The sequence below is a fragment of the Moschus berezovskii genome, chromosome 4, assembly GCF_049115385.1.
Source record: "Moschus berezovskii isolate FMDL1 chromosome 4, NW_MosBer_1.0, whole genome shotgun sequence".
NCBI lineage: Eukaryota > Metazoa > Chordata > Mammalia > Artiodactyla > Moschidae > Moschus > Moschus berezovskii.
The window spans coordinates 80,944,820-80,970,600 of record NC_142463.1 but is presented as its reverse complement, the minus strand read 5'-3'; the positions used below and the strand labels follow the sequence as shown (position 1 = coordinate 80,970,600).

Here is a 25,781-nt window from a genome sequence, read left to right as displayed (position 1 = left end):
AAGTAAATTAAGAGCCAACATCATTAAGTACTTACTAAGACCCAAGCACTTTACATGTATTAACAATCCTAATAAAAATACAGAACAGCAAATGAGGCATGAAGGCATTAAGTAACTTTCTCTAGGAACACAACTGGTAGAAAGTGGAGCCTGGAATCACATCAGGCAGTCTGACTGTGGAGACCATGGCCTCTCTTGCAGTTCAAATTTAGGCAGGTTTCTTAAATTCTCTGAATGTGTTTTCTCATTAGTTCATACAGGCTTGTTACAGAGATACACTTAGACAATGGGTTTAATTCATTTATCATGATCAACAAAATTGTGTTGTTTATCATTATTTCTTATGAAGGATTTACTCCACTCTGGTAGATGGTAGAACTCTAAGGTTTGTTGACCCTTTGGTCCCAGATGGAAATGGGCCTAAGTGCCCTGGGCTCCAAGCTTCTCTGGAGATTCTAGCATCACTCCTCCCAACAAAGGGCTAAGTTTGAGCCTCTTCTCACCGATACCAGTTTTAACAACATTCCCTTACTACGATTCCCCTTTCTTCAACTCAGGGAAAATATTACATTGGAAGGGAACAAAGACACTTGCAGCAGCCTCTATTCTTCCAAATACATTTCCTTTTCATCTGAAACTTAGATTATATAAGACAGAATCAAGCATCTGGCTCATTTAGACTCATTGCTATAAGCAATTTGCTCTGAATCAAGCAATCATTAGGCCTACCAGACTTAAAAGAAGTTGATGGAATAAAATATTAGAACATATATCTAATTTGAGGTTATTAAACACTTTACTATTATGTCTCATTGTTAACTATGATTTTATACATTTTATTCAACGCTGAGCATCTCTAAAATACATCTACATGTCTAAGCATCTAAGTGTTATGCTGAGAACAAGAAAAACAGTAAAAGCATTTCTATTTGGGCATATGGAGAATACTCAGTGAGGGTAGATAGAGGAAGGTGGATTGTATGAACAATTTGATTAATAGACTACTGTACAGATAAAAGTAGAAGTAATGGAAACAGAAAGAAAAAAACTTTTAAGAAAAAAAAAACTGTGATGGTGGGAAGCCTGGCATGCTGTGATTCATGGGGTCGCAAAGAGTCGGACACGACTGAGCGACTGAACTGAACTGAACTGAAGATACTAAATACACAAAACATACAAACAAAAAACAGTACTCACCTTGCCACTGTCAGCAACAGCTAGACTAACCTGGAGTAAAGAAGAACTGGTGAAGGGTTCCTGTTGTTTACTAAAGCACCACTTGGCATCTCTAAGACTGGCTGATGAAAGAGACCTGAAAGGAGCAGAAATGCACTTAACCCCATAACCCTGTCTGCTGGCAAATGGACCTGACTAGAAAAATACATGCAAGTCGCTGACTACCTACCAATAACCAGACTGTACATTCCTTTGTAATAAGATGCTAAACATAAGCAGAAAAAGAGAAAACAATCTGCATGCTTGCTTTCATCAGATTTTTGAAGTGTAAGAGTAGTAATCAGCTTTGACTTCACATTAAGTTTTGGACTAAATATACTAGTCCATTTAACAAATATTCACTGAATGCCTTCACTGAACCAGTCTATTCTTAAAACTGGAAATATTAAACAGACAAATATTTCTGGCCTCATAAGACTGATCTTCTAGAAAAGAGACAATAGAAAAAATAAGTAAGTACAATAGATGTATAATACTGCATTGTGTTAATTGTTGAAACTGAAGAAAACTGAAGCACAGGAAAATAGAAAATACTGGATTAATGGATGAATATTACCATTTTAAGTAGAATAGACAGGAAAGTTCTTTTATTTTTCAAGTATAGCTGATTTACAATATTGTTTTAATTTTAGGTGAACACGTGATTCAGTAATTTTTTTCAGATTATAATCCATTATAGGTTATTAAAAGATACAAGGTATAATTCCCTGTGCTATACAGCATATCTTTGTTGCTTACCTATTTTATATAGTCTATGGAGGTTCTTTAAAAAACGAAAAATAGAACTACCATGAGATCCAGCAGTTCCACTCCTTGTTATATATCTGGGGTAAAAAAACAAACAGTAATTTGAAAAGGTACATGCACCTCCATGTTCACAACATACTATTTACAACTGCCAAGATATAGAATCTCCCCAAGTGCCCACCGACAGGGACTGAACTAAGAAGATGTAATATTATAAAATGGATATTCTTCTTCTTCAGTCGCTCAGTCATGTCCGAATCTCCGCGACCCTGAATCACAGCACGCCAGGCCTCCCTGTCCATCAACAACTCCCGGAATTCACTCAAACCCACGTCCACAGAGTCAGTGATGCCATCCAGCATTCTCATTCTCTGTCATCCCCTTCTCCTCCCGCCCCCAACCTTTCCCAGCATCAAAGTCTTTTCCAGTGAGTCAACTCGTCACATAAGGTGGCCAAAGTATTGCAGTTTCAGCTTCAGCATCAGTCCTTCCAGTGAACACCCAGGATTGATCTCCTTTAGATTGGACTAGTTGGATCTCCTTGCAGTACAAGGGACTCTCAAGAGTCTTCTCCAACACCACAGTTCAAAAGCATCAATTCTTCCGCGATCAGCTTTCTTCACAGTCCAACTCTCACATCCATACATGACCACGGGAAAAACCATAGCCTTGACTAGACGGACCTTTGTTGGCAAAGTAATGTCTCTGCTTTTTAATTTACTTTCTAGGTTGGTTATAACTTTCCTTCCAAGGAGTAAGCGTCTTTTAATTTCATGGCTGCAATCAGCATCTGCAGTGATTTTGGAGCCCCAAAAAATAAAGTCTGACACTGTTTCCACTGTTTTTCTATTTCCCATGAAGTGATGGGACCAGATGCCATGATCTTAATTTTCTGAATGTTGAGCTTCAAGCCAAACTTTTCACTCTCCTCTTTCACTTTCATCAAGAGGCTTTTGAGTTCCTCTTCACTTTCTGCCATAAGGGTGGTGTCATCTGCATAGCTGAGGTTATTGATATTTCTCCCAGCAATCTTGATTCCAGCTTGTGCTTCTTCCAGCCCAGAGTTCCTCATGATGTACTCTGCATATAAGTTAAATAAGCAGGGTGACAATATACAGCCTTGACGTACTTTTCCTATTTGGAACCAGTCTGTTGTTCCATGTCCAGTTCTAATTGTTGCTTCCTGACCTGCATACAGGTTTCTCAAGAGGCAGGTCAGGTGGTCTGGGATTCCCATCTCTTTCAGAATGTTCCACAGTTTATTGTGATCCACATAGTCAAAGGCTTTGGCATAGTCAATGAAGTAGAAATAGATGTTTTTCTGGAACTCATGGATATTACTCAGCCCTAAAACAAGAAAGATCTTATATTGAGACTTACATTTGAAAAGGGGCCTTAAAAATTGTGGGAAGCAAGCCATGAAGATATCTAGAGAAAAACCATTCCACAAGAGGAGAATGTGAAAATCATTGAGTTAGCACATCAGGAAGGTCTGTGAGACTCAAGTAGCATAAGCAAGAGTTATAGGAATTGAGCTCGGGTAGGTAACAGTGAGTCAGAGAGTTAACCAGCTTATAAGTCACTGTAATGACTTTAAATTTTATTCAGAATGAGAACTTCTTTGTAAGATGTGTGCAGATTAATTAAATTATTTGACTTACATTTTAAATGATTTCTTTGTCTGTTTGATGAAATTCCACTTTAGAGAAGTAAATATACAAGGGAGACCAGTGAGGAAACCATGGAATTAATCTAAGTGAGAGGAAAATGGTGCTAATAAATGTTGTAAGAAGTGCTCGTATTCTGGAGCTATGGTTAAGGTAGACTCAGCAGGATTTGCTGATGGATTGGAGGTGAAGTATGAGTCAAACAAGGCTGATTACAATGCTTATGGCTCGAACACCTACAAAAGTAGAGCTGCCATTTACTGAGATGGGGATGGTCACTTGAGCAATTGTGCATGGTTTTTGTGACAGGAGAAGAAATAGATAAGTAATACAGTTTAGGATATGCTGATCATATGCCTAAACCTAAAATGTATTTTATAAAGTTTTCACTTGATCTTTTTTTTATAACTCTGTGATAGTCCTGATATTATAAAATCTAGTTTACATGTTTATTTTGTTCACATGTCTTTTTTGCTGTAGTAATTACACACTCTGGGTGTACTCAGTATATATTCAATATATAGCTATATTTACTCAGTATACAGCTTACTATATAGCTCATAGTAGGTGTTTTATAATAAATCAATTACTCAGATCTCAGTCATAAAAACTCTTCAATAATTTATCTTTTAGAACAAGATTCAGTCATATCTAACAGTCAGTACATATTCCAGCCAATTTGGTGCCTTGAATACCTATAAAAGTAATACAAAATGTGAAAATAATAACAATGCTTAGGAACTGATGGGATTCTTTGGTGGCTCAGATGGTAAAGAATCTGCTTGCAGTGCAGAGACTCAGGTTAAATCCCTGGGTCAGGCAGATCCCCTGGAGAAGGGAATGGCTACCCACTTCAGTATTCTCGCCTGGAGAATTCCATAGTCAGAGGAGCCTGGCAGGCTACAGTCTATGGGATCACAAGGAGTTGGACATGACTGAGCTAGTAATTTGGCAGGGGTGAGTTCCCTTTGGTTCAGCAGGTAAAGAATCCACCTGCAATGCAGGAGACACAGGAGATATCAGTTTGATCCTTGAGTCAGGAAGATCCCAGGAGGAGGAAGAGGAAATAGCAACCCACTCCAGCAACCCTTCCTGAGGAGGAGGAAATAGTACCCACTCCAGCATTCTTGCCTGAAAAATCCCATGGACAGAGTAGCCTGGCGGGCTATAGTCCAATGGGTCACAAAGTCAGACATGATTGAGCAACTAAGCACTTAGGAACTGAAAAGTAATCATCATCAATATAAACTCCAATTGCTCAACTAATCTCTCCTTGTGATACTGCTTCTCTGAGATCATTTCCAGAGTTATAAAACAGGAATAACACTATACTAACGGGGTCGCGGAGAGTCGGACACGACTGAGCGACTGAACTGAACTGAACTGAACCTCAGAGGGATAGAATGAGAATTAAATGAAGTAACATCTCAGACAGTAGAGACTGAACTTGGAAGTCAGGCAAACCTAAATTTAAAATTCATTATGTCACACCTCTCCAGTCTCTGCATCTTCACTTGGTCGAGGAGGATGGCAACATATCTATCTTTCAAAGTTTGTTTGAACTTTTAAAGATAAAGTATGTCAAAGCATATGATACAAAGTAAACATACAAAGCTTAGTAACTATTATTAGGAGGTGAAAGTGATGACTTATAATAAACGTTTAAAATATTTTTTAATTATAAATATTTTTGATCTGTAAATCAGTTTCAAGTTGTGTAACTGCTTATATCAATTAATTCAGCCTTCATCTCTCAATTTCACACACATAACAATTAAGATGATAATAACCGGTCCTTTTACCTCTCAGAGTTGCTGAAAGAATCAAATGAGGCAATACAAATGAAAGCTCTTTGAAAAGTGGTGTTATTGGCTGTGCTAATAATCATAATAATTTAATAGCACAGATAAATCTGGCATTAACTCACAACAATGGGTCATCTTACTGAGGACATTACAATGATCTATTTTCAGGATAGAAAGTTCCCAGCGAATTGGCAAGTATATAGAAATAGACTTCTGAAAGTATGCCAAAGCTGGAATATCCTCAGTTCTGTGTGTTTCCAGCTATAGGAAGTAAAACATTCTACCTTGCAAAAATGACTATTACTTTAATACTTGTAAGTTTCTCCATGTTTTGAATATTTGCCAACTTCTTTTCTAGGATGGGCTTTGAGTTATTTCTAAGACAGGAGGGTTACTCTATTTTTAACTGTATCAAATGATTATTATTATTATCTTTAAAGAATCAAGTCTAAACTTTAAGATAAAGTGCTTCACTGTTTCAATGGCATACCTTATCACTTACCTTAAGATAACAGAACCTACTTTATTGTGACTTTTGCTTGATTTAAAGATAATTTTTTTTTTTGGACAGTTCAGATCTTAAGAGAACTACAATGTAAAAAATATTCAAAGCAAGCTTTCAAAAATATAGCATTTAAAAAGTAACAATTCCAGCTGGTTAATGAAGGACACACACACACAAAAAAAATTCAAGTATTTTCTGTACCATGATAGCATACTGGTCCAATCATATTCAATACATAAAATATTGAATTTGCTTCAATTTCTTGCCACTTATAAACTTTCTTTTATGCAGCTTTGTAATTTTGTATCTGTACTGTGTACACAAAATGCATACAGTGTACCATGTATAATGAATTTATTTTATGTAATGTTTCTATGTGTATAATTCGTGGAATTCTTAAAATGTTAACATCTGACTTTAATATGCCAAATGTGTAAAAAAAATAAATCAGGATTAAAAAGTAGTGTCTTCGTTGAATACATAGTGATGAATTAGCCAAACTGTCAAACACTTAAATTACTAATCAAAAAGTAATTTTCCAATCTCTCTTCTTTTTACCAGTATCAAATATTGTATTAGTTTGCCAGGGCTACTATAACAAAATAACAAACTGGATGGTCTAAACAAAATGCATTTATTTTCTCAAAGTTCTGGAGGCTAGAAGGTCAAGATCATGGTGTCAGTAGGTCTGGTTTCTAGTGAGACTCACTCTTTAGCTTGCAGATAGCTGCCTTCTTGCTATGTCCTCACATCATCTTGCCTCTGTGCATGCACATATCTGTGTTCAGATTCCTTCCTTTAAAAAAACTGTTATACTAGATAAGGGCCCACCCAAAGGACCCTATTTTACCTTAACTACTTTAAAGATCCTATTTCCAAATACACTCGCATTCTGACATACTGACAGTTAGGACTCCACCATGTTAATGAATATAACGGTTAGAGTAAAGGATCATATAGTAACTTAGTTTTGGTAACTTTTGGAAACACTGAATAAGTTTTAAGTATAACCCTCTTCCCCCAAATGTTGAACAGTCAAGAATGTTCAATGGTTTTATAAAAATATCACCAGGAAAATCCTTTAGGAGTATTTATCAAATTTCTACAAAAGGTCAAAAAGCAGGAACTCCTAAGATTAAATGTAGAAGGTGGGGGACAAGGAAAAGTGACACATAAAACAGTAACTGGTTTAAGTTCATGCAATAAAAATTTTGTCATGCAAAACATTTGAGAAGCAAATGGGTAGACAATGTTGGTTATAATGGACCATTATTTGTTACAAAATATTATACAGACAATCAAAACCTTATCTTCAGAGCTGAAAGAAGTAATGATAGGAATGGATAAAGAAAAAGAAAATGAAAAGACAACCTAGAGAATAGGAGAAAATATTTGCAAATGATGTGACCAACAAGGGATTAATCTCCAGAATATATAAAGTTTATACAACTCAATATCAAAACAAACAACACAATCAAAAAGTGGGCAGAAGGTCTAAACAGACTTTTCTCTAAAGAAGACATACAGATGGTGAAGAAGCACATAAAAAATGCTTAACATTGCTAATTTTTGGAGAAACACTACAAAGAGAGTAGTTTTTATCAATCAGAATGGCCATCATCAAGAAGTCTACAAATAATAAGTGCTGGAGGAGTGTGGAGATAAAGGAATCCTCCTTCACTGTTGTTGGGAATGTAAACTGGTACTTAATATGATGAACATCATGAAGGTTCTTTAGAATATTAAAAGTAGAGCTACCATATGATCCTGCAATCTCACTCCTGGGCATTTACCTGGAGACAACCATAATTCAAAAAGATACATGCACCACAGTGTTCAATGCAGTACTATTTACAAAAGTCAATACGTGGAAGCAACCTCAATGTCTATAGACATATGAATGGATAAAGAAGATGTGGTATATACAGACAATGGAATATTACTCCGTCATAAAAATAATGAAATGATGCCATTTGCAGCAACGTGGATGGACCTAGAGATTACCATACAAAGTTAAGTGAAGTCACACAGAGAAAGATAAATATCATATGATCTAGGTTATATATGAAATCTAAAAAAACAGTAATACAAATGAACTTATATACAAAACAAAAAGACTCACAGACATAGAAAATAAACTTTTGTTACCAAAGGGGAAAGTGGGGGAGGGATAATTAGGAGTTTGGAGTTAACAGATATACTTTACTATATACAAAAGAGATAACCAACAAGGACCATTGTATAGAAGAGGGAACTGTAACCTATAAGGGAAAAGAATCTGAAAAGAATATATATACATATGAATGACTTTGCTATATACCTGAAACAAATAAAACATTGTAAATAAACTATCCTTCAATAAAAATATTTTATTTAAAAAGTGAGAGAAATGTAAAAAACATTTAACAAACATGTAAAGCAAAGGAGAAAATGAAATGTGAAAATGTGTTAGTCACTCAGTCATGTCCAACTCTTTGCGAGCCCATGGAATGTAGCCATAGAAATGTCCAGGCAAGAATACTGGAGTGGGTTGCCATTCCTTTCTCGAGGGGATCTTCCTTACCCAGGGATTCAACCCAGGTCCCCCACATTGCAGGCAGATGTTTTACCTGCTGAGCCATCAGGGAAGCAAAGCAAAGTAGTTCAGTTCAGTTCAGTGGCTCAGTCGTGTCCAACTCTTTGTGACACCATGAACCGTAGCACACCAGGCTTCCCTGTCCATCACCAACTCCCAGAGTCCACCCAAACCCATGTCCATTGAGTCGGTGATGCCATCCAACCATCTCATCCTCTGTCGTCCCCTACTCCTCCTGCCCTCAATCTTTCCCAGCATCAGGGTCTTTTCAAATGAGTCAGCTCTTCGCATCAGGTGGCCAAAGTTTCGGAGTTTCAGCTTCAACATCAATCCTTCCAATGAACACCGAGGACTGGTCTCCTTTAGGATGGAATGGTTGGATCTCCTTGCACCCCAAGGGACTCTCAAGAGTCTTCTCCAACACCACAGTTCAAAAGCATCAATTCTTCAGTGCTCAGCTTTCTTTATAGTCCAAACTCACATCTATACATGACTACTAGAAAAACCATAGCCTTGACTAGATGGACCTTTGTTGGTAAAGTAATGTCTCTGCTTTCTAATATGCTGTCTAGGTTGGTCAAAGCTTTCCTTCCAAGGAGTAAACATCTTTTAATTTCATTGCTGCAATCACCATCTGTAGTAATTTTGGAGCCCCCAAAAATTAAGTCAGCCACTGTTTCCACTGTTTCCCCATCTATTTGCCATGAAGTGATGGGACCAGATGCCATGATCTTAGTTTTCTGAATGTTGAGCTTTAGGCCAGCTCTTTCACTCTCCTCTTTCACTTTCATCAAGAGGCTCTTTAGTTCCTCTTCACTTTCTGCCTTAAGGGTGGTGTCATCTGCATCTTGATATTTCTCCTGACAATCTTGATTCCAGCTTGTGCTTCCTCCAGCCCAGCATTTCTCATGATGTACTCTGCATATAAATTAAATAAGCAGGGTGACAATATACAGCCAAGCAGAATAACATTCAGTTATGACTTATAATCAAAGATGGATGTATATGTGTTTATACAATCCTTGCAAATGGCTAGAATCCATTGATGATGGGGTAAAAAAAATTGCATGAGTTAAATTAACTCCAACTTCATGTTTGAAGCCATGGAACTCTTGGTAACTTTCCTTCAAGAATTCTGCTTCCTAAAGGTGGAAACAATAAGGGGTTGGGACTGTTTTGCACAGATTGGTCATAGCATTGTAATGAGTAACAGAAAAACAGTCCAGCCCATGAAAGACACCTCTTTGAAGAGGGTTCAGGGTGGGGAACAGCAAACTAGAAGGATACTTTCCAATGCACAACCAGCCCAAGACCCTGGTTCCTTCATATAAATAACAGAGTGAACGCTGATCACTTCTGCTTGCTTGTTTGTTGGAATGCCTGCCCATGTGTGAAGTGGGAAGCTCCACTCCAAGAAAATGCATAGGCACACTCCTTGCTACTCATGGGGCAAACAACCACCTTAAAAATAATGGCTTCAGAGAAGTGCTGGCATTACCTAAGAGCTTGTTAGAAATGCAAATTGATGGGCCCACTGTTCTGAATCAGAATCAGTGCAGAAGGGGTCTAAGCAATTGTGTTTTAGCAAGTTCTCAAAGTAATTTTTACACACAAAGTTTGAGAACCAATGATGCAAAAGAAACCCAAAGTTGAGACTGCATTTCTGTCCCCCTGTGCTTGAAGGCCCAACTCTGATCTTAAAGTCAAAAGAGTTGGTATCAATACTATCAAAATGGTAGAAACTGAGAAAATAAAAACAAAAATAAATCCACCAGCTATCAGCTATTTATCCACCTCTCACATCAAGACATGGTCAGTCTCTTATAAATTTTCTTAGTTTTGAGTGAGCAAAGATCCTATGCCATTGAACAACAACAAAAAATAAATCATTTATTTAGTAGAATGGCACCATGAACTCACGTTTGCATCAAAATAATCAAACCACTATCCATCAAGGCACAGGAGAAAAAAAAACAATGCAGAAATTTAAGTACATTTGCTTCCCTTGAACTTCAGTATCAGGATTATTCTCATGATCCAGAGAATACTTATGCAACAGGATACTGGGACCTGATTCATGGGCCTTTAAGAATTACTCAAGTTGTTCCATCTTCTCTGATGGATAAGAAAAATGCTTGCTGTTTCAAACTATTGCTTCATGGGGGTGGGGAAGGTGGGAGTGAAGCTGGCAATATCATTTCTTAGGCTGGAAGTTCTGAAACAAGGATCTGGAAATAGTGGCATAACCAAGCAGAGGCTGGGATATGGGTGGTGATAGCCCTGAATATATCACATCTCGGCCTACTTTCCCAAAGTCCTAATTGTACTCTGCTCACAAAGGGATGCCCAGGGTCTACAGGCAGCATACTGGAATTAGGAAACTGCAAAATGTTTGGGGAAGATGCAGGGCTGCAAGGAAGTTAGGTATGACCAGGTGTTTCCCCGTGGCTCTCTCCACATGCACATTTTACAAAACCCTCACCTCTAGCACAATGTGCCCTGTGCCTTGACATCAGGCTCAGGAGCACATGCTTCAAAAGATGTTGTACCTCCGGCCATCTGAAGACAGCGGTGATTTCCACTAAGTTCCTGGCATTAACTGTGTCCACCGTCAGCATGGCCTATCTCATCCACTCCATTTTCGGAACTACGGCTCTCTCTGGGCCAAATTTAGAGTCAGCCAGCCAGTCATGCCTCCAGGTAAAACAGCACTGGGTTTCTAGACACCATCCTTCCACACCCCTGGGCCTCCGCAGCACCTGCAACCATAGTCTATGCTCTGACCTACAGCCTGAGAGAGAGAGCTGAGCAGCTCTTGCGGGACTTAAGGAAACGGGTGGTTCTGGCCCTTTAAGGTTTCCGGCTGGCTCCGCCCCTCTCCCAATCTCTTCTGGTCAAATGAGTTTTTACATCTAGACTCTTTGAGTGTGTGTATATAATATACACACACAATATAGTGTGTCAATGCTCTTGCTTTTTTGTTGTCCACAACAATAGATTAAAGGCTGAAAGGAACCACATAAGCTTCCATTGTTGTTGTCGCTGCAGTTTAGTCACTAAATCCTGACTCTTTTGCTACCCCGTGGATTGCAGCCCAGCAGGCTCCTCTGTCCATGGGATTTCCCACGCAGGAATACTGGAATGGGTTGTCATTTCCTCCTTCAGGGGATCTTCCAGATCCAGGGATCGAATCTGCCTCTCCTGCTTGGCAGGTGGATTCTTTACCACGGAGCCACCAGGGAAGCCCTACATAGGCTTTCACCCTTCAGTTGTTACATGCTGTCAGCCTATTCTCACCCATGAGTGATTTCTGACATCACATTATTATTAGAAGTGATACCTATGGCAGTACAGGTGGCTGGACTATCACTCCAAAGTAATGAGCTAACTCAATTCTATCAAAACAGTATTCTAAAAACTGGGTAGTCAGAGATGGAGAATTGACCAGGTTAAATCCTGAACCTGTGACTCAATCCAGTTTAATAATTATTTTTGGATGTCAGACATTGCCATCCAACAAGCAATACTGAGATAGCAGTGTTGTTAACAAATGGATTACAAAATAGTTCTTGTTTTCAATTATGCACTCAGTGTATTTGGAGGAGTCTGACATTTAAATAGACAATTTCAAAAATAGTGGAGGTGGCCCAGACTGTAAAGAATCTGCCTGCAATGTGGGAGACCTGGGTTCCATCTGGGGTTGGGAAGATCCCCTAGAGAAGGGAATGGCAACCCACACCAGCATTCTTGCCTAAAGAATTTCATGGACAGAGGATCCTTGCAGGCTGCAATCCATGGGGTTGCAAAGAGTTGGACATGACTGAGTGACAAACATTAGTTCACTAAATCATAAGAAGTTGGGTATGGCATCCTATGGGGGAGCAAGTGGTGAAAACCCAATTCAGACAAAAGCATCAAGAATGACTTCACAATGATGTATCAGTAGGGCAGACATGAATGGCAACCCACTCCGGTGTTCTTGCCTAGAGAATCCCATGGACAGAGGAGTCTGGCAGGCCATGGCCCATGGGGTCACAGAGAGTTGGACACGACTGAAAGATAATTGCTGCTGCTAAGTCACTTCAGTCATGTCCGACTCTGTGTGACCCCATAGACGGAAGCCCACCAGGCTCCCCCGTCCCTGGGATTCTCCAGGCAAGAACACTGGAGTGGGTTGCCATTTCCTTCTCCAATGAGTGAAAGTGAAAAGCAAAAGTGGAGTCTCTCAGTCGTGTCCGACTCTTAGCGACCCCATGGACTGCAGCCTACCAGGCTCCTCCATCCATGGGATTTTCTAGGCAAGAGGAGTGGCTTGCCATTGCCTTCTCCAGAAAGATAACTAAGAGCTACTAAATGTTAATTCACTATGATGTATAATAAGTAATTTATTTAATTATGTAAATCTTAATTTTTTTCTGAAAAGAAATAATATTGGTACTGCACAGTTTTTTACTTGAAAAATATTGACAAAATAATTAAAATTCTTTAGGGGGTATCACTGTAAATATTTAGTTTTATATGTTTGATTTTCAGTATTTTGCCTCTACTGTTAATTAACTCAATACACAAGGAATGTATCTGGATATATATTCACAGTGAGTCCTGTGAGCAATGTCTAGATATATTAATGCTTTGATTTTTCTTAGTCGTTTTTTTTTAGTATTTATTCATCCTATTCATTTCTTATCCTGAAGCATTCGAATCATTTTATTCAGCTACTAGATTTTCAGATGATCCCCAATTTTAATGGTGACACAGGCAATGCTTTCTATTGCTACTTAATGGTCTTGGGGCATCAGTATTTTTGACAGTTAAGTAGTGGGTATTGATCTCTCTTTTGTGTAAGATTTTTACGACTGAAGACTGGACTTGTAACCTCTGGATGCCAATTGTTACTACGTGATGGTACTGACATCTTCACCTGAGCACTCCAAATGTCAGTGTCAGTTGTCAATGAAAACCAGTGTTAGCTGGAAAGTGGCAGTTAGGTTTTTATAGCCTCTATTATAGCCTCTATTATAAATAGTAAAAGTAAATAGTGCCAAACATCTCATTCATGAGCCAGGATTATATAAAGTTCATGTGTTTTATTTCAGGCCAGGATTTAAATATCTTTTTCTGATTGGCAATAGTAATACTCCTTTTCCAAAAAAGTGAAATTGTTCTTTAAAATTCTTGGCTTCTTGTCGAGGGAGTTTAAGTCCCAAATTATTTAATGCAGAATTAGTAACCTCAAACTTTGCTAACCCAGCTTCCTCTTAACCTTTCAGTTAATGTGTCTGAGGTGGAAAATCAATAGCTACAGTTACATAATATGTAGCCTTTCATGAGAGGGAGGATGGTGCAATTATGACTAAACCAGACATATAATTATTTCTTTATATCCTTACTAAAGCTAGAAAGCTAAACTTGGAATACTGCTTTATAAATTGCATTGCTCCTGAAACACTTTCAAGGCTTTCAAATCAGGTCTTCCCAGTAATTAATCTTTAGATTGGCATTATAATGTGTCAAGAGGGAGACGGTAGCACTTTCAGTGGAAACTTTGCTTTGAAATTTTACACTTTTTCATAGTTAGTGATAGAAGAAACCCTAGAGAAAAGAAATGAAAGTGAAATTTTACTTTGTGGCTCCTTTACTTTTAGTTCCAGTTCCTTCCCTGTATTTTTGGTGTGCTAGGACTGGATTCCACTCTCTCAAAGCTATTGCTCTCAGCTTACAACTAACCCCTTTTAGAGTTTAATCTATAATGACTTTCTAAAAGGTACTAGCATTTTAGCAGATCTTGAAGATATAATAAATGTTTAATGAAGGAGATTTGGATTATTATGGAGGGTAGCAGGTAAGAGACTGTGAGTGGAAGATAGCATCTGGGTTTTCTTTAAATTACGCCACATCAAAAGACACACGTTTCAATGCACCTCAACTGCATAGTCGTTTGTTTTTCACAGTAAGCATTCCCATGGCTTTCTCAACTTCTGCCCTAAATTCCTTTAGCTAACAGATTCATCTCTACAGCACTGCTTCAGTAAATAAGAGCATAGACCATGAAATCTGATAGATGTGAGCTGAAACCCCAATATTCCATTAAGAATCTCTGACTTTGGGCATATTGTTTTACATCTATAAACTTCAACTTGTTCATCTTTGATGTAAAGATAAATTGTAAAGCTTACTTTATAGGGGCGCTGTAAAGATTAAATGAACGGCATCCAGGGCTCAAACACACTGAAGAGCTTCTGCGAAGTCATATTGAGTGCTCCTCACTCTGCTTACACAAGGGATTGAGGGAGGAGTATTTATCTTCTGGCTTAGATTTCCCGTTAGTTAAGATTTGCAGTGTTAAACACCTTGCATTTCCAGATCTGCATATATGTAAATCCAAATGACACAGTGGGTTCCCATAGGCATTCTATAGGAATATAGAAGCGTGAAGGCAGGAAAACCATAAAAGTCATGAGATGCAGCCTAGAAAGCATACTGTCAGGTTATAAGTGCATGGTCCATTGCCAGAGCAATAACTGGAATAAATATGTGGGTCAAGAGAATTTCAAGCAGAATCAAGAGGTATTCAATAAAACCCCTTTCTCTTCTGACTGAGAAGCTGTCATTCCTCATCTCCAAGCTTCATTACTTGTGATGTTTTTAATATTAATAATATGCACTCAATATGAAAATAACAATACAACCAGAACTTTTAAATAAAACATCTTTTGAAATTATCTGGTTAAGTAAGATTAGAAATTCAAAATATGGGAGAGAGTTCAAGGAAGTAACTTGAAATCACACAATTTCGGGTAGTGTGAAGACTCAAATAAACCTCTAGACTCAAAATCTTCCATCCGCAATTCACAGACTGCTGCTTTTGTATTGGCTTCTTAATCTGATTTAGTTTGTACTTCTTAAGAAATTGGGCAATTATAGTCTTCCTTTCTTTTTTTACATTAGATCCTCCACAGTAAGTGTGCCTATATCTCATCACTCACTGTCTTTGCAGTAAGTTCTCAGTTAGTATTTGGTGCCCACTTGACAAACTCAGAGGACTACTGTGAAGTTAAAATTGGGTAACAAGTGTAATACTCCAGAGCATGTTAATTTCAATTCTTTTCCTTCTGTTGTATTACAGTTAAGTAGGTAGACATGTCGAGAAAGTCCTTAAAATAAATCTTTTTTTTTTTTTCCCTACCAATGGCTAGTAATACATCCACAAAATTCCAGTCATTATCACAGTGCCTGAATTTGCCACAAGGTCTCAACCCATACTTCGAAATTTGAGTACTGGTCGTCTGGTATTGGTTCTCTTGAATATCTTTCTCTCCACTTAAATTAAATATCCCATCCTAATATATTTTTACCCTTTCCCCCTATAACATATTCTATTGCTATTTATCAGATATAACTTTATATACTGTATATACTGTATACATAACTTTATATACTGTAACTTTATATACGGACATAACTTTAGGTTGCAGGAGATTATGCCTTCACCCTGCCAGATATCTACTTCTCTTTTGTTCAAAGAATATCCACTGAGTTCCTGAGTCAATCATTGACTAGATTTATAATGCCTCTACTCACAGGGCAGCTATGCATGAAATAATAACAAAACTCATAAAATGTTACCATTCTGAGTTGTTATGTCATTGTGCTGGTTTCCTTTCAAATATTTTAGCACCACAAAGTCAATAATTCGATAGTGTGAACATCATTTCCAGATTGTGCCTGAAAAAAATTGCTCAGTAGAATTCTAAATTTCCCCAATGCATCAGTGAATCTTTGTTTTGACAAATTGTTCCATATTAGAAGCTTTAAATATATCAGTTATATAATTTGCAAATAGGAATGATTTTTATCAGAGATTTAGACACAACTTTGCTTCCTCATCAAAAAGAATTCTAAAGTACTAATTTTGCATTGTGCTATTTTAGGGTATGTACAAAGAGAATTATTTAAATATGGCCCAAACCCTCAGGACTGTACAATCCCAGAAAACACTGGCAAGAAAAAACATAAAAAGACATGTAAAATGCTAACCAACCACAGAAGAAAGGCAAGAAAGTGACAGAGTTGACCATGATTTTAAGTTTAGTTCATGTATTTATGTTGTTGATAAAATTTTTAAGGACAAAATTCTGAAATTTATTATGTTTCCAGTTCATTCAAAATGTATTTTTACATCATAGGTACTCAATAAACTATAGAGTGGAAGCCTCTTTGGGACAAGGGATAAGTTAAAAAAAAAAAAAGTTATGCAACAAGACACAGACATAGTTTTCCTCCAAAAACGCTATTCTCTCATGGTGCAAAGAATCTCATTGGATGATTCTGTATTTTACCTTGACATCAGATATGTCTTTAACGACATACATCTAACTTAAGGAACGTAATATTTTCCAAGCTAATATATACATATGTATCATTTTTATTACAAATCTTTTAAAGCCCCCAAAGCAATTCTTTGAGAAAAAGGACCTGTCAACCTACACACAAAATAATGTACCAATACTTGAATTTAAAAGCTCATCACTTGGTGCAGCCATTATGGAGAATAGTATAAAAAATTCTCAAAAAACTAAAAACAGTTACTATATGATCCAGCAATCTCACTAGTGGGCATATATCCAGAAATGAAGAAAACTATTATTTGAAAAGATAAATGCACCCCAATGCACTATTTACAATAGCCAGGACATGGAAGAAACCTAAAAGTCCATCAACAGAGAAATGAGTAAAGAAGATTTGGTATACACACACACGCACACACACACATATAATTGAATATTGCTCAGCTGTTAGAAAGAAAGAAATAATGCCATTTGCAGCAAAATGGATGGACTTAAAAGATTATCATATTAAGTGAAGTAAGTGAGACAGAAAAAGATAGCTGAATGGAGGCAGAAAATTCACAGCAATGGCTGAAGAAAAAAGTAGGCGGGGTAGAAATAAAACACAAAAATTGTCTGATACATTCCTATATTATTTTCCAGTGGCTGCTGTAGCAAATTGCCGTAAACTTGGTGGATCAAAATAACAAAAATGTATTCTCTCACAGTTCTAGAAGCCAAAAGTCTGAAATCAAGGTATCAATAATCCTCTGAAACCTCTGGAGGAAACTCAGTTTCTTGACTCTTCCAGCTTCTAGTGGCTCCAGGCAGTTCTTGACTTCTTGCTACATCATTCAGATCTCTGCTTCTGTAGTCACATTGCCTCCTCTTCTATGTTTCCTTTTACGTGTCTCTTATTAGGACACTTGTCATTGGATTTAAGACCCAACTGGATAATCCAGGATGATCTCATCTAATATCTTTAATTATATCTGCAAATATCCTTTTTCCAAATAAGGTAGTATTAAGTTTCTGGGGTTTAGGGTGTGAACATATCTGTCGGGGATGTCATTCAACTCACTGCAATCTCTTCCATTCTGGGCTGCTGTTCTGTCATTCCTTGCTGTGTCAACCAAAAACTCTCCTACAGATACCTAAAACACATTCGTGTGTGCAGTATTACTCCCCTGAGAACTACCTAGGCTGGATAGTTTCTCTGTCTATAACTTCCTCCGACAAAATGTAGAAACTATTCAAGAATACTGAGCATGTATCATTACTGTCTCCCACTATTTACTGATTTAGATTGGACAGCATTTCTTAATATCCTCCCTGACTGTTTTAGCTACAGCTGTTTTTTCTAGTACTAATACACAGTACAATCAAGACTACAAAGGGCACTGAAAAAGGATTGGATTTTGCCTGCTAAGTCCTGGTCAAATCAGTTAAACTAAGAATTTTTTTTGTATCTGTAAAATGAGGATTAAATATTTTCTCTCATAGGCACGTACAATGATAAAATTATGCAGACAAATCCATTTAACATGTAGAAGTCAATGTAAAAACAAGTGGATGCAGTGATTTTGAATCATATCTCCATGTCTGGGGGGAAAAGCAAATTCTAAGTAGATCATTTCAAATATTATATCTCCATCTGTGTTCAGTTCAGTCACTCGGTCATGTCTGACTCTTTATGACCCCATGGACTGCAGCGTGCCAGGCTTACCTGTCCATCACCAACTCCCAGAGCTTGCTCAAATTCATGTCCATCGAGTCAGTGATGCCATCCAACCATCTCATCCTCTGTTGTCCCCTTCTCCTGCCTTTCAATCTTTTCTAGCATCAGGGTCTTTTCCAATGAGTTAGTACTTCACAACAGGTGGCCAAAGTATTGGCATTTCGGCTTCAACATCAGTCCTTCCAATGAATATTCAGGACTGATTTCCTTTAGGATGCACTAGTTTGATCTCCTTGCAGTCCAAGGGACTCTCTAGAGTCCCAACACCACAGTTCAAAAGCATCGATTCTTCGGCGCTCAGCTTTCTTTATGGACCAACTCTCACGTCCATACATGACTACTGGAAAACCATAGCTTTGACTAGACAGACCTTTGTCGCCAAAGTAAAGTTTCTGCTTTTTTAATATGCTTTCTAGGTTGAGAATAGCTTTTCTTCCAAGGAGCAAATGTCTTTTAATTTCATGGCTGTAAATATCTCCATAAGGTTTCATAATTAGTATATTCTTGGACTGCATATAGATAAAGCAATAATATGCAAGTACCGGTTTTACAGGCATGTAGAAAATTTCATTAGCAAGGACAAAAATTATAATTGCGTGGTACAGTTTCTCAATGTTTCCTAAAAAAATGGAACTTTCAAAAGATCCCAAGGATCCTCTTCTTTTTAGAAGAATATACTTCTGTATTTAAAATAGGAAACCACAAAATGTCCCAGATTTAACTGGGACTTCTGTCCTCTTTCTTTAAAGTTTGCCTTAGGGTAGACAATGGTACTAGTTCCAAAAAGGCTTTGACAAACACTGTAGTAATATAAAGGATATGTAACATAAGAAAAACTTTTAAATGAGTATCTAGAAATGTGTTACTCGGAACCCATCTGGAGAATGCTCCCCCTACCACCACCTCGCCTTTGCTCTTACTTCTGGGTGGACTGGGTCACTTCTGCAATTCCACTTGTTAAATCTACAGGAACTACTATCAAAGTCAGAGTGACTTGAGTTACTTCCTTCTATAGACTGCACAGGTAAGGTCAAGCAGTCAATAGGCGTAAGGCAAATTCTGAAACCAGAATTTCTCTATTTGCATTTAATACCACCCAATCAGAGAATGGCATTTGTTATCACAGTGATTTTTCATCTAGGAGATATAGAAATAGTTCTAATAATTAATGTGTGATTGGTACATGTGTTTGTGAGCAGAAGTATTTTAACTATATTATTTGCAGAGATAAAAAATAAAATTCTTTATAGACATTTTCCCTTTCACTGTATTTAAGTGATTGTCTAAACATCTCAATCAGTTTGTGATTTTATCTGGATCCCATGGCAAATTATTTTTTAAAAGTTTCTTGCTATTATAATGGAAACCTAGTTCAATTCACATGTTAGATAGTCACATATATCTTTTAGCTCAAATTTAATCCTTTTTTGCTTGTCAAAGAAAATGGTTAAAACTGAACACTTTCATTTCAAAATGAAGAGCTTAAAGTATAAAAAATATGAAATGTGAATCTAAAAATTAATAAATATTTCATTCAAAGACTTCTACTGGTTTAGTTTAAAAACATGTTTACACATGCATGCATGTCTGCATGTGTGTATATATGTTTTCATATATATATTCTAAATCCATGTATATGTATATATATATATATATATTTCATATGTATACATATATCATATTTAAAATCTGGTCATGGATGCTGGTAATATCATTGGAAGTCAAGTGAGTGAGTCTAACTGTCAGATTTTCAAATGATTGGTGTAGATTTCCATTTCTTCTGTCAAAAGCTTAGCTTTTGTCAAGAGTACTGTCTAATCTTTATCTACAAGCTGCCACTGCTTAAGATAAGAGATTCATTCTTGCTTTAGTTTTTTAAGACCTGGAAAATGTGACGTTCTTCCATAGTTTTATTGTTTTCTGTTAAAATATTGCAGGAATCACTAATAATCATGGGAAGATTATTAGGCTAGAATAAAAGGATTCTACATCCTAGACCGAGCTTTCCATTTAATATTATTTATTCATTATGGAAAATAATTTAACCTCTCTGGACCTCAGTTTTCATACATATATAATGAGGGTGCTAAAATAGATTATCACTAAGATGATCTACTTGGTAATATAAGACACATGAGATATAAAATATGAGAATACTTATTAAGCAATGAGAAGTTGGAAATACTGAAACCTATCATTTAGATGAAACCTATCATTTAGATTTGGATATCTGAATTTTTTCATGACTGATAGGCTTTTCATTAAAATCTGGTCTGTATCATTTATGTAAATATGTTTGTTTCAATTCATCTAGCAATTATATAAGAAATAAGATGTATTTTATAAGTGTATTAAACACAAAAGTATTAAGAGGAACTGTGGCTATAAAAGTCATTTCTCTAAGAGAGCCGAGAACCTGTTTTCTGCGGAGTAAATTTAGCAGTCAAGGAAGCACCTCCAATTTCAGGGGAGAAGAGTTATTCTTCCCCTGACTCCTCACAGAGAAAGTGAAAGTGATAGTCATTCAGTCCTGTCCTGCTTTTTGGGACCCCATGGCTCCTCTCTCCACAGAATTCTCCAGGCAAGAATAGTGGCGTAGGTTGCCATTCCTCAAGGAGAAGGTGTTCTAAATTCAGCCTTATTCTCACTCTACTTAGAAAGTGGAAGAGATATGGAAGTATGAGTTTTCCCTTGGTTCTTACTGATTACAACTGATTTAACCAGATCAGAAGCAGAAATATTAAGAAGTGGCAAGAATACACAGAAGTACTATACAAAAAAGATCTTGATTGCTGGGAGAAATATCAATAATCTCAGATATGCAGATGACACTACCCTTATGGCAGAAAGTGAAGAGGAACTCAAAAGCCTCTTGATGAAAGTGAAAGAGGAGAGTGAAAAGGTTGGCTTGAAGCTCAACATTCAGAAAACTAAGATCATGGCATCTGGTCCCATCACTTCATGGGAAATAGATGGAAAAACAGTGGAAACAGTGTCAGACTTTATTTTTTGGGGCTCCAAAATCACTGCAGATGCTGATTGCAGCCATGAATTAAAAGACGCTTACTCCTTGGAAGGAAAGTTATGACCAACCTTGATAATATATTAAAAAGCAGAGACATTACTTTGCCAACAAAGGTCCGTCTAGTCAAGGCTATGGTTTTTCCCATGGTCATGTATGGATGTGAGAGTTGGACTGTGAAGAAAGCTGATCGCAGAAGAATTGATGCTTTTGAACTGTGGTGTTGGAGAAGACTCTTGAGAGTCCCTTGTACCGCAAGGAGATCCAACCAGTCCATTCTAAGGGAGATCGATCCTGGGTGTTGATTGGAAGGACTGATGCTAAAGCTGAAACTCCAATACTTTGGCCACCTCATGCGACGAGTTGACTCACTGGAAAAGATTCTGATGCTGGGAAAGGTTGGGGGCGGGAGGAGAAGGGGACGACTGAGAATGAGATGGTTAGATGGCATCACCGACTCTGTGGACATGGGTTTGAGTGAACTCCGGGAGTTGGTGATGGACAGGGAGGCCTGGCGTGCTGTGATTCATGGGGTCGCAGAGAGTCGGACATGACTGACTGAACTGAACTGAACTGAACCATGAAAATGTGATCACTCACCTAGAGCTGGAATGCGAAGCCAAGTGGGTCTTATGAAGCATCACTACAAACAAAACAAGTGGAGGTGATGGAATTCCAGCTGAGCTATTTCAAATCCTAAAAGATAATGCTATGAAAGAGCTACACTCAATATGCCAGCAAATTGGGAAAACTCAACACTGGCCACAGGACTGGAAAAGGCCAGTTTTCATTCCAATCCCAAAGAATGGCAATGCCAAAGAATATTCAAAATACTGCACAATTGCACTCATCTCACACACTAGCAAAGTAATGCTCAAATTCTCCAAGCCAGGCTTCAACAATACGGAAACTGGGAACTTCCAGATGTCTGAGCTAGAAAAGGCAGAGGAACCAGAGATCAAATTGTCAACATCTGTTGGATCATAGAAAAAGCAAGAATCCAAAAAAAATCTACTTCTGCTTTACTGAATATGCCAAAGCCTTTGATAGTGTGGATCACAACAAACTGTGGAAAATTCTTAAGAGGTGGGAATACCAGATTACCTGATCTGCCTCCTGAGAAATCTGTATGTAGGTCAAGAAGCAACAGTTAGAACAGGACGTGGAACAACAGACTGGTTCCAAATTGGGAAAGGAGTATGTCAAGGCTGTATATTGTCACCCTGCTTATTTAACTTCTATGCAGAGTACATCATGCAAAATGCCTTGCTGGATGAAGCACAAGCTGGAATCAAGATTGCTGGGAAAAATATCAATAACCTCAGATACTCAGATGACACCACCATTATGGCAGAAAGTGAAAAAGAACTAAAGAGTCTCTTGATGAAAGTGAAGGAGAAGAGTGAAAAAGTTGGCTTAAAGCTCAACATTCAAAAAACAAAGTTATGGCATCTGGCCCCATCGCTTCATGGCAAACAGACAAAAAATTAGTGGAAAGAGTGACAGACTATTTTCTTGGGCTCCAAAACCACTGCAGATGGTGACTGCAGCCATGAAATTAAAAGATGCTTGTTCCTTGGAAGAAAAGCTATGACCAACCTTGACAGCATATTAAAAAGCAGAGACATTACTTTGCCAACAAAGGTATGTCTAATGAAAGCTATGGTTTTTCCAGTAGTCCTGTATGGACGTGAGAGTTGGACCATAAAGAAAGCTAAGTGCCAATGAAGTGATGCTTTTGAACTGTGGTGTTACCGAAAACTCTTGAGAGTCTCTTGGACTGCAAGAAAATCCAACCAGTCCATTCTAAGGGAAATCAGTCCTAGGTGTTCATTGGAAGGACTGATGCTGAAGTTGAAATGCCAATACTTCAGCCACCTGCTGTGAAGAACTAACTCATTGGAAAAGACCCTGATGCTGGGAAAGATTGAAGGCAGAAGGAGAAGGGGACAACAGAAGATGAGATGGTTTGATGGCATCACTGACTCAATGAACACGAGTTTGAGCAAGCTTTGGGAATTGGTGATGGACAGGGAAGTCTGGTGTGCTGCAGTCCATGGGGTTGCAAAGAGTCAGACATGACTGAGCAACTGAATTGGACTGAACTGAAAAGGAAAAGAAGCCCATAAAAAGGTAATATAATGAGAATAGATCATACCCTGGTTGTACTGCTGAGAACTATGTTCTTCTGCTGCAAGTAAGAGGCAGATTATTTTTAGTTCTGAATTATTCATTAAATCTGAAAGGTAAACTTTAGCCAACTGTTGAGTATTCTAACATATACTGATTGCTACCAGTAACTATCTTCAAAACACTGAGTGCAGCTGTGATTTTAAGCAATAACGGCCAATTACAATTCTCAAAGTCAGTGATCACCGTTTTCATAGTGCCTTCTCCCTGTGATACAGTCAATCACATCTCCAGAGGTTTTATTTACTCCCTAGAAACAGGCTATTAGCTTGATGGTCACTCCCCACTCCCCACTGAGAAATTTACAACTTTCTCAGATCTGCAAGGGAACTCTTACAGAGCAAATTGTAGTCTTCCCCCAAGAAGTTAATAGATCTAAAATAAAATAACTCTTTTAGCAACATAACACCTGCAGGAGTTAACAATTTCTTACACCCAATCTGGTTACATTTGGCCTGAATCCATCATTGCATTGCATTTCAAGTGATATTCTTATTTAATGGCTGCTTTTAATGAGATCTTGATGTTCCAGAAAGATTATCTGGAATCATTACAGTCCATCATGATCCAGTGAATGTTTAACTACCTTCAGCTTACTCTCATTGGAGAAGGAAATGGCAACCCACTCCAGTGTTCTTGCCTGGAGAATCCCAGGGACGGGGCAGCCTGGTGGGCTTCTGTCTATGAGGTCACACAGAAGCTTACTCTCAGCTTTTTAAAAACTGGGGGAGGTTTTGCTCCTTGGTTGCATTCGAGTGTTGGAATATGAAAGGAGACTTGCACCATGGGTAGAAGAATGTGCATAGAGAGCAACAGTAGCTAAATGAAGGCTTACTAGTGAAAAATAAAATCTCTCAAATATGCACAACATATGATGTGATGCATGAACACTCATCAAATTCCTTGTTGCCACAAACTGATATCAAAACTTTCTTTGGAAATCATTGGAAAGATTCCTTTTATCTTATCATAGCACAAGAATTGTTAACAAATACCTCCTCAGACCTCGTCAGTTTTTACATTATTTTTTGTCTACAAGAGTGTCTTGTCCACACACTGACAGTGAGTTGTTCCAGACATTGGCTTGATGCTGGTAGTAGTGGTGGTTGGAGAGATTGTGGAGAGCAGAGTTAAACAGGAGGGAGAAGAATTGATATCAGCAGATTTATTTTTCCTAGATGGCTGATTTCTATAACAGTAAGTTATTTTCAGGAATAAGGAGCAAGTTACTCCCTTGACCTGTTTGCCATGAAGCTTCAATTTTCCAAAAAAGAAATTTTTTGAAAAATAGTCACTTGTCACCACTGCATTGCTGGCCAATACCTTTTAGAAATTTTGTTCACAGCTTAGTGTAACACAGTTTTGTATGTATCAACTATTTATTCAAGTACTAAAAGAGATTTAGCTTTCCTCCTCATATGAAAAGATGAACAATATATCCCAAGTTACTTAAAATTAGAAATTGAAAATTCATTCTCATCTCCTCTTTCTAGAGAAATGTGGACCACTTGATAGGCTAGGACTTGTAGCCAGCAGCCACATCTTTAGAAATGAAGAATGGAATGTCCCTATCTTCTTTTATCCTATTAAATGTTACAAATAGCTTCTGACTGGCCCCTAAAATAAGTCAAGATTTTTCCCCCTTCTTGACCTGATGAGTTTTGATGTTGTTTTCCAATCTATTTTGACCACATCCTCTCCTATCTTCAATCACTCCACAATAAATCCTTTAATTTCTTCCATTTATTTTTTGATGATCCTAAATAGTTTTCAGGCGTGTGATGGCAGACTTCACAACAAAAAGAATTATAATTTCACAAACGGTAATGATGACTGAATCAATAGGAAAACTACTCCATAGTTGCCCATATTCTCTAGTGAATGAAAGTTGTTATAGAAAAAGAAAGGTTCAAAAAAAAAATGATTCTATTGAAATAAAGGATTTGTCTTGTTTGTGTATCCAAAGCCC

The 25,781-nt window shown here is 37.6% G+C and overlaps 1 pseudogene; it reads right to left on the bottom strand.

Annotated features, from left to right (window-relative positions):
• The window catches only part of LOC148778070 (uncharacterized), a 40,410-nt pseudogene extending 29,257 nt beyond the window's left edge, over positions 1–11,153 (bottom strand).
• Positions 11,154–25,781: the final 14,628 nt, after the last annotated feature.